General features: G+C 39.1%; 1 protein-coding gene across 1 annotated transcript in view; it reads left to right on the top strand.

The window, feature by feature from the left end:
* The window catches only part of HDAC8 (histone deacetylase 8), a 238,562-nt gene that overhangs the window by 157,252 nt on the left and 71,929 nt on the right, over positions 1-9,381 (top strand). The gene's annotated exons all lie outside the window — the stretch shown is intronic.

The raw sequence follows: 9,381 nt of genomic DNA, 5'->3' as shown, positions 1-9,381 counted from the left end.
ATGAAAGTGGAAGCATTACTACCAATTTTACAGAAATAAAAAGGATTATACTACAACTCAATAGCAAAAAAATAAAATCCAATTTAAAAATGAGCAGAGGATCTGAACAGATATTTTTTCAAAGAAGACATACAGATGGCCAACAGATACATGAAAAGTTGCCCAACATCACTAATCATCAGGGAAATGCAAATCAAAACCACAATGAGATATCACCTCACACCTGTTAGAATGGCTATTACCAAAAAAGACAAATGTTGGAGAAGATGTAGAGAAAAGGGAACATTTGTACACTGTTGGTTGAATTGTAAATTGGTGCAGCCATTATGGAAAGCCATTATGGAGATTCCTCAAGAAATTAAAAATAGAGCTACCATATGATCCAACAATTCCACTTCTGGGTATTTACCAAAAAAAAAAAAAGAAAACACTAATTCAGAAAGATATATACACCCCCATGTTCACTGCAGCATTTTTTACAATAGCCAAGATATAGAAACAACCCAAGTGTTCATCAGTGGATGAAGATGTGGTATATACAGTCATCCCTCAGTCTCCTTAGGGGATTGGTTCCAGGACACCCCACAGGTACAAAATTCCACGAATGCTCAAATCCCTTATATAAAAAGGCATAATATTTGCATATAACCTACGCACATCCTCCTGTATACTTTAAATCATTTTTAGATTACTTGTAATACCTAATACAGTGTCAATGCTATGTAAATAGTTGCCAGCATGCAGCAAATTCAAGTTTTGCTTTTTGGAACTTTATGGAATAAAAATATTTCTAATATTTTTGATCCATGATTGGTTGAATCTGTGGATGTGGAACCCAGTGATACAGAGGGCTGACTGTGTATACAATGGAGTACTATTCCACCATAAAGAGCAGGAAATCTTGCCATTTGTGACACCTTGGACGGGCCTGGAGGGCATTGTGCTAAGTGAAATAAGTCAGAGAAAGACAAATATCACATGATCTCATATGTGGAATCTAAAAAAACAAAAACAAACAAACAAAAAATAACCAAGCTCATAGATACAGAGAACAAATTGCTGCTTGCCAGAGGAGGGGGCTGGGGGATTGGCATAGATGAAATGGGTGAGGAGAGTGAAAAGGTACAAATTTCCAGTTATAAAATAAGTCATGAGGATGTAAAGTATAGCATGGTGACTATAATTAATAACACTGTATTGCATATTTGAAAGTTGCTAAGAAAGTAGGTCTTAAAAGTCCTCACTGCAGGAAAAAAAATTTTGTAACTATGTTAAAAAAGGGTTATAAGAGGAATACTATGAATAATTTTATGCCAGCAAATTATATAATGTAGATGAAATAGGAAAATTCCTAGAAAGGCACAAACTGCCAAAACTTAAGATTCAAGAAGAAATAGAAAATCTGCATAGACCTGTATCAATTAAACAGATTGGATTAGTAATCAAAAACTTCCCACCAAAGAGAGGTCCAGGACCAGATGGCTTCACTGGTAAGTTCTACCAAATGTTTAAAGAAGAATCAAAAGCAATCCTTCCAAACTCTTCCAAAAAATAGAAAATAAGGGAACATTTCCTAACAATTTTGTGAGGTCATAATTACTTCAGATTTCAAAACTTTTTACAAAGTGAAACTAATCAAAACAGTGTGGTATTGACATAAGGGTAGAGGTATAGATCAATGGAATAGAATTGAGAGTCCAGAAATAAACCTTCATATTTATGGTCAATTGATTTTTGGCAAGGGTGCCAAGACAATTCAGTGGGGGAAAGAATAGTCTTTTCAGAAATGGTTGTCTACATGCAAAAGAATGAAGTTGGGCCTCTACCTAACAATATGTATAAAAATTAACTTAAAACACATCAAAGACCTAAATTTAGTGCTGAAACTATAAAACTCATAGAAAACGTTGGTGTAAATCTTCATGACCTTGTATTAGGCAATGGTTCCTTAGGTACAACACCAAGAACATAAGCAACAAAAGGAAAAAAATAGATAAATTGGACTTCATCAAAATTAAATACATACATTGGAATTCATTGAAATTCCTTTCTGCTACAAGCGATATCTTCAAGTAAGTGGAAAGACAGCTCATAGAAGTAGAGAAAATATTTGCAAATCATATATCTGATATGGGACTTATATCTAGAATATATAAAGAACTCTTACAACTCAATAATAAAAGACAAATAACTCAATTTAAAAATAGGCAGAGGATCTGAATAAACATTTCTCCAAAGAAGATATACAAATAACCAACAAGGACGTGAAAAGATGTCCAACAATATTAGTCGTCATGGAAATGTAAATCAAAAACACAATGAGATAACAATTTCCCACTCACTAGGATGGCTAGAGTCAAAATGACAGATAACAATAAGTGGTGGCAAGATGTGGAGAAATGGAACCCTCACACACTACCTACTAGTGGGAATGTAAAATGGTACAGCTGTTTTGGAAAACAGGCTGGTAGTTCTTCAAAAGCTAAAACATAGAGTTACATTATGACTCAGCAATTCCACTCCTGTACACCCAATGAAAACATATGTCCACACAAAAACTTGTACACAAATGTTCATAGCATTGTTCATATTGGCCCAAAAAGTAGAGACAACCCAGATGTCCATCAACTGATCAATATATAAATAAAATGTTGTATATTCATACAATGGAATATTATTTGGCAATAAAGAGGAATGAAGTACCTGAAGACCACAAATTCTATGATTCCATTCATATGAAATGTCAAGAATAGGCAAATGTATAGAGACTAAAAGTAGATTAGTGGTTGCCTAGGGCAACATGAGGTGAGGGGATGGAGAATGACTGCTAATGAGTACTGGTTTCTTTTAGGGGGAACAAAAATATTATAAAAGTAGATTGTAGTGATGGTCACACCACTCATGAATATACTAAAATATATTGAATTATATACTATGAATAGTTAAATTGTATGGTATGTAGATTACATCTCAATAAAGCTGTTTCTTAAAGAGATAATGGTGGTTTGAACTAGTGTGGTATCAGTGTAGATCGTGTGAAGTGATAAGAATCTGTATATATTTTGAAGGTAGAGGAGGATTTTCTGACATATTGTGAGTGCTGTGAGAGAAAGCAAGGGCTCAAAGATTTTGCTCTGAGCAACTGGAATGAGGGAGTGAGCAACTGAGAGAGAGACTGTGGGAAGCTCAGTTTCGGGTAATAAGAGTTCAGTTTGGACATGTTGAGTTGGAGATGTCAAGCAGGAGGAAGGAATATATATATTCCTTCCTTACACACACACACACACACACACACACACACACACACACACACGTGAATGATAGCTCCAGAGAGCGAGTTGAACTAGCATTGCAAAATAGGGTGTTAGTAAGCATATGGATAGAATTTAAAACCATGAGAATGGATGTGATCACCAAGGGAGTATGGATAGCTAGAGAAGAGAAGAGGTCTAAGGACTGGCCCCTGGAACAGTCCAACATTAAAATGTTGGGGAAATGAGGAAGAACCAGCAAAGAACACTGAGAGGGAATAACCAGTGAGGTAAGAGGAAAATCAAAAGTGTGTGCTGTCCTGGAAGCCAAGGGAAGAAGTGTTTTGAGAAGGAGGGAGTGACCAACTATGTCATACGCTGCTGAGAAATCAAGTGAGATGAGGACTGAGATGTGACCATTGGACTTAGTAACTGTGTAGTCATGGGTGACCTTGCCAGGAACAATTTTGATGTAGCTAAGTGAAAAAGTCTGATTGGAATACATTTAAGAGAGAATATAAGGAGATAAGTCATTTCTATAAACCAACAACAAGAATCAAAAATGCAATTTTTAAAAAGATACTGTAGCAATAAAAATATAAGGTATCTATGTAGAAAATCTAACAAAAGATGTGTCAGAGATCCTCTATGGAGGAAATTATATAACTTTATTGAAATAGAGAGCCATGTTCTGTACAGGTAGGGCTACTCAATATTGTAAAGATATCCTTTTCCCTGAATCAATCATAGTCAGTATAATTCCAATCAAAATCCCAGTAGGGTTTTTCATGGAATGTGACAAGTTGGTTCTACAATTTATATGGGAGTGCAAAGAAAAGCCAAGGCATTCTTGAAGAACAAGGTAGAAAAACTTACTCTATCAGATATTAAGATTTATCATACAGCTATAGTACTTAAGAGAGTAATACTGGCACAGAGGTTTGACAAATAGGCCAATGGAACAGAATAAAAAACTCAAAAATAGACTTATACCTGTTTGAAAATTTGATGTATGACAGGTAGCATTGCAGATCAGTGGGGGAAATGATTAATTCTATAATAACTAGTGTTGGGAAAATTGGTTAGCCATAAAGAAATAATAAAATTAGATTCCCATCTCACATCAAACACAAAAATCAATTCTGGGTATACTAAATACTTTAAACTTTTAGAAGAAAATATAATTCAGAGGTTCTCAACTGGTAGTACCTCCACCCAGGGAACATTTGAAAATGTATGGGAGTGTTTGGGATTGTTATAATGACAGGAATAGTGCTAAAGGCATTTGGTACCCAGGGTCCAGGGATGCTAAAGTGTCCGGTAATATAAGAGCCAGCCCCACATAAAGAATAAGTGCCCTGCCCCAAATGCCAGTAAACTCTTGGTTACAAAGAAACATTATGATAGGAGAATTTCTCTGTGATATTGGGATAAGGGAGAATTTCTTTACAGAAATACAAAAAGCACCAACCATAAAGGGAGAAAGTAATAAAGTCAATGACATTAAAATGAAGTGCCTCTTTTCACCAAAAAACCCCAGAAAGTGAAAAGACAAGGCACAAAGTGGAACACCATATTTAGCGCTCATATAACTGACAATGTATTAGTATTTGAAATATACAAATTTCATATACCAATACATAAGAAATAAAATCTGGAAGAAAAATGAGCAAAAGATATAGACAAGCCTTTCACAGAAGAGGATATCTGAATGCCAAGAGACATGAAAAGGTGCTCAACCTCATTAGTAATCAGGGAAATGCAAAATAAAACCACAAGGAATTAACACAACATTGTAAGTCAACTATACTTCAATAAAAAAAAAAAAACAAGGAATGACCAAAAAAGAACAACATCACGAAATTCCATTTTAATCCACCAGATTGCAAAAAATGATGTAAGTTAAATAATCCTGAGTGTTAGTGAGGATGTGGAGCAGTTAGTGAGGATGTGGAACACTTACACTTCTGGTGGGAGTGTGTATTGAAAGACTGATTCGGGAAACGATTTGGCATTATCTAACAAATCTGAACATGTGTGTACTTTACAACTGACTGATTCCACTCCTAGAAACAGACCTTAGAGAAACTTGGGCAAGTGTACTGTAAAGAAAGTTTATAGCAATGTTTAGAATAGGAAAAAAAAAAAACAAAACTAGAAACAACAGATGTTCATCAACAGTAGCGTGTCTCTCTTGTAGTAGACTTAACAGTGAAATACTAGGCAGCAATGAAAAGGAATAAAACACCACTGCAGATAACCATGGGAGAGGTTCTCAGGCACGATGCTGAGTAAAAAGAAATTGCAAAAAAATTTAGCATGATACCAATATTTACAGTTTGAAACCAAGCAAAACTAAAGAGTTTGTTGCTTAAGGATACCCGTATATGTAGGAAGATGATGAAGAAATGCAAGGGAGTGACTTAAGTTCGTGATCGTGGGTACCTCTGGGAGAAAGGCAGGGTGGTGGGCTGCAGAGGAACCTGCAGGGAGCCGCAGTGGCGCTGGTAATGTTCTGTTAAGGCAGATGGTGGGCTCACAGGTGTTGATTCTATTATTATGCTTCATGACATATATTAAGTATATTTCAGGTAGAAATTACATACAAATATGATTTACATATATTAAGCATTTTGTGTATATATCAATTGCATCATTTCTTTAAATGAAGAATGGAGAAGGAGGGGATTCTCCCGCTCCTTCTGAAACTTTCAGGCTACAAGCTGCAGAAGAGAAAAAAACTCTTTTAAGCAGTTGCCTCTGTTCACAGCAGCAGTGTTGCCTTTGGGGGCACAGAGCTCCCTGGTCTCCTCGTCCTGCGGGCCTTGGAGCCAAAGGTAGGCTGCAAATGGTAGGATGGCCCTTTCCCAGCTGGGTCAGGAGTACAGGAATAAGCACTCCCTCTCTCATGATCAAGGCTGTGCTCAGTCACCGGGCCTGCCAACATTGTCATGGGATAGCAATTGAAACAGCCAGGAGGAAAACACACAGACTTTGCCAAGGCAGATACATTTGGGGGTCTCTGAAGGTGGGGGTAGGAGAGCGGACAGGAAACATGGAGCCAGTAGAGAGAGGTCAGGCTGCTTTCAATGGCTCGTGTGACCCTGGGCAATTCACTTCCCTTCTCCAGGCTCCAATTCCTCCCCAGTCTTCTTTGGGGTTTAACTGGAACATACTTTATAAAGTTGCTTCCAGCCCGAACACCCAAGGATTCCAATTCTAAGGCCACTTGAGGGGAAAACATTTGCACATTTACACTCCTAGTCTCCAGATTAGTGAATAATTAAGCTCCTCTCTATTGATCAGAGCTGCTGACAGTAGTGCTGAGTTGGCTCTCTGGTAGTGTGGAAAAACAAACCCACGTGCAGCTACAAATGGCCATTCTGAAGCAAGAAACCCCCATTTACACAATTAGCCTTGAGAATATAAATAGAAGTAGAAGCAAAACTGTCCCCAAGCCTGTGCAAGCCTGTCCTCCCTCCTCCAGACTGCCTTTGACAACAGAGGTTTCTGTCTCTTCGTTCACAGCCTTCCTTTGGCGTTCTTCCCCACATGCATGTTTTGAGGGGGAAAAAAACTCCCGTCTTTGTCAAGTTTTCCCCACTTAACCTCCCTTACCTCTACATTTTTCCTCGTTTTAAACCAACCACCATCTCTACCAGAAGAGACTTGTATGAGTAAAATGAGCTTTGTCATTTGGGGGTTGGACTAAGGGTTAAATTAAAGAGACAGCTGTCTATACAACTGGCTAGAATGAGGGGAGGGCTCAGCTGCATTTGTGCCAGCTGCCTCTTACTTTTATTCCTTCCTGCTGTTTGTCTCCCTTCCACCCCTCTGGCCAGGGCTGCTGAGCAGCAAGCCTCCCCGAGCTACTGGGAAGTTTCAAGTAGTGAGCTGGGGCTAAGGGGACCTAACGTCCTCCTGTCATAACTTCCCGTAGACAAAAGATGTTTAGGTCTCAAACTTGGAACTGGAAAGGAAATTGAAAATGTACAAGCCACTTTTCCATCCCTTGTAGATAATCACCTTCCCCTCCTTCAAAATCTTCTAGGCTTGTTTAAAGCCATCTTTTGCTCTTAGCGCTTTTTTCTTTCCCTTGCACTGTAGTTTTTTTGTTTTGTTTTTCTTAGCAGCACTTTTGAGGAACTGCTTTTCTAAAGGAAAGAGAGACTATGTGTTACTCTGGGTGAGTCACTGTTCTTTAGTCAATGCTGGTGAGAATCTCAAAGATTAACAAAGATTGCCAAGGGTGGCTGCAGTCCAGTACCCAAACGCTCACATAATTTGCCCCCCTTTCCATTTTAGGGTGAAAATAATCATGGACAAGAGGGGGAGGGGACTTATGTGAATAAATAAGATACTGTTTTACAGCCAAGGCAACATTTCAGATTCTCAGCTGGCAGAAGAATTCTTGAGGCTGATCTGTAGTGAAAGCATGAGCAAACTGCTAAATGGAATGCAAAGAGAACCCTGGGCTTAATCTCCGTTCCAGTCAGTCTACAGAGGAGTCTCAGAGCAGTACTATTCCTGGAAGGCGAAGTGCTTACCCACACACTGCCCCACCCCCAGCGTGAGAAATCCAGGGCCTCCAGGACTGTGCCAGCACCCTGGCTCTTATTTCTGCAGTCCAGTTGCTTTGGTGAAATAGGAGTGTACACTGCCTCTCCATGAAAGGACCACTCTGAAAGCGATTTATAAACTGTAAAGTACCAGGGGACGTCAGGTGGCCCTGTCACTCACCCATTCTGTTGTATACTGCACTCCTTCAGTTGTCTTTTCTCATTATTGGACAAAAACCACAGAATTTTGTGGTGAGAGGTCAGGCCCTGCATATAATCAATCATGCACAAGTCCCAAGGCACAGAAGCATAAATCGGCCTTAATTCTGGATTTCCCAGTCTACACATGGAGAGCATTTGCCAGCCAGCAACCTCACAAAGATGTCATAGAATGGTCAAGGAATGACCCTAAGAAAGCTTTTGGTGGGGAGATAGCTCTAAAGCTTCTTGAAGGAAAAACTCTCAATTTCAAAATGCTGTTATTACTCCTGCATTGAAGTAAAAGCCCTGGTGTTCATATAGCCTTTGATTCCAATGTCAAATATCTGATGACTCCTCACGACTTTGCTGTGAGGTGGAGAGAAGGCAGTCGTGCCGTGGTCGCTGTCTTCAGTGGGAGGCTCTGCCCACAGTGACCAGATGGTAAGATCAAAGAGCCAAGGCCCATCCACTTCATGGACTGGTGACTCCTTGGACTGTATTAAAGGACTTCCATCTCTGGCTAGAACCTCACCCAGACTCTATATTTAGTAAACAAATGAACTTGAAATTTGTAATAAAATTAAATAAAAAAACAAGAACTTCATCATTCCATTCACCCATCTGCCCATTGTTTATTTTGAGTGTGTACGTAACAGCACTTTCCAGAACAGAGTAATCCCTACGTAGAGACAAAGATGGCTCTAAAGCAGGGCAGTGGTGGTGGGGGGGGAGGAACGTTGCATTCCTTCCCTCCCCATCCTCCTTTTCCCAGAGCCCATCCAGCTGACAGGTGCCAGAAGGGAAGAAATGTTAGCAAATGTTAGTTTCCAGCCCCAAAGAAGCTGTCACAAAAAGGAGACAGAACAAGGCAGCCTATAAAATCCTTCAACTGAGGGATGTAGCGAGACCTATCTAATTACACAAGATTAGAAACGGTTTAACTTGTTGAGAATGTGCTACATGTGAAATGAAATAAAATGACACCTCTGGCACCCTGTAATGATACTGTGTTGGGAGGAAAGCACAAAGGGTTTGTTCACGCTATATCAGTAACACCAGTTTTTCTCATCCAACATTTTCGACACATCTGGTTTTAATATGGTGGTCTAAGTGAAGTAAGTTAACTTTTCACCCACTGTTCTGGCCCTCCTTTTCTTTCTTCACTGTACACTTCCATTTGTGTTGGCATTGTCCATCTCTCACCCATCCCTCCCCAAGCTAACAGACGTGGAAGAGGATTATGCTGAGAAACTTGGCTTATCTCTGGGCTTTTGATTATTTTACTGTTCAAACAGTGCTAACAATGATTTGAAAGCAAGACTGGTCTTTGTTCCAGCTAAATACAACAGAGTTTAGCTTTGGCCTTCTAC

Source organism: Balaenoptera musculus, chromosome X (genome assembly GCF_009873245.2).
Source record: "Balaenoptera musculus isolate JJ_BM4_2016_0621 chromosome X, mBalMus1.pri.v3, whole genome shotgun sequence".
NCBI classification, from domain to species: Eukaryota; Metazoa; Chordata; class Mammalia; order Artiodactyla; family Balaenopteridae; genus Balaenoptera; species Balaenoptera musculus.
Note: the sequence above shows the minus strand (reverse complement) of the source record. Positions and strands in the feature narration are given on the sequence as shown.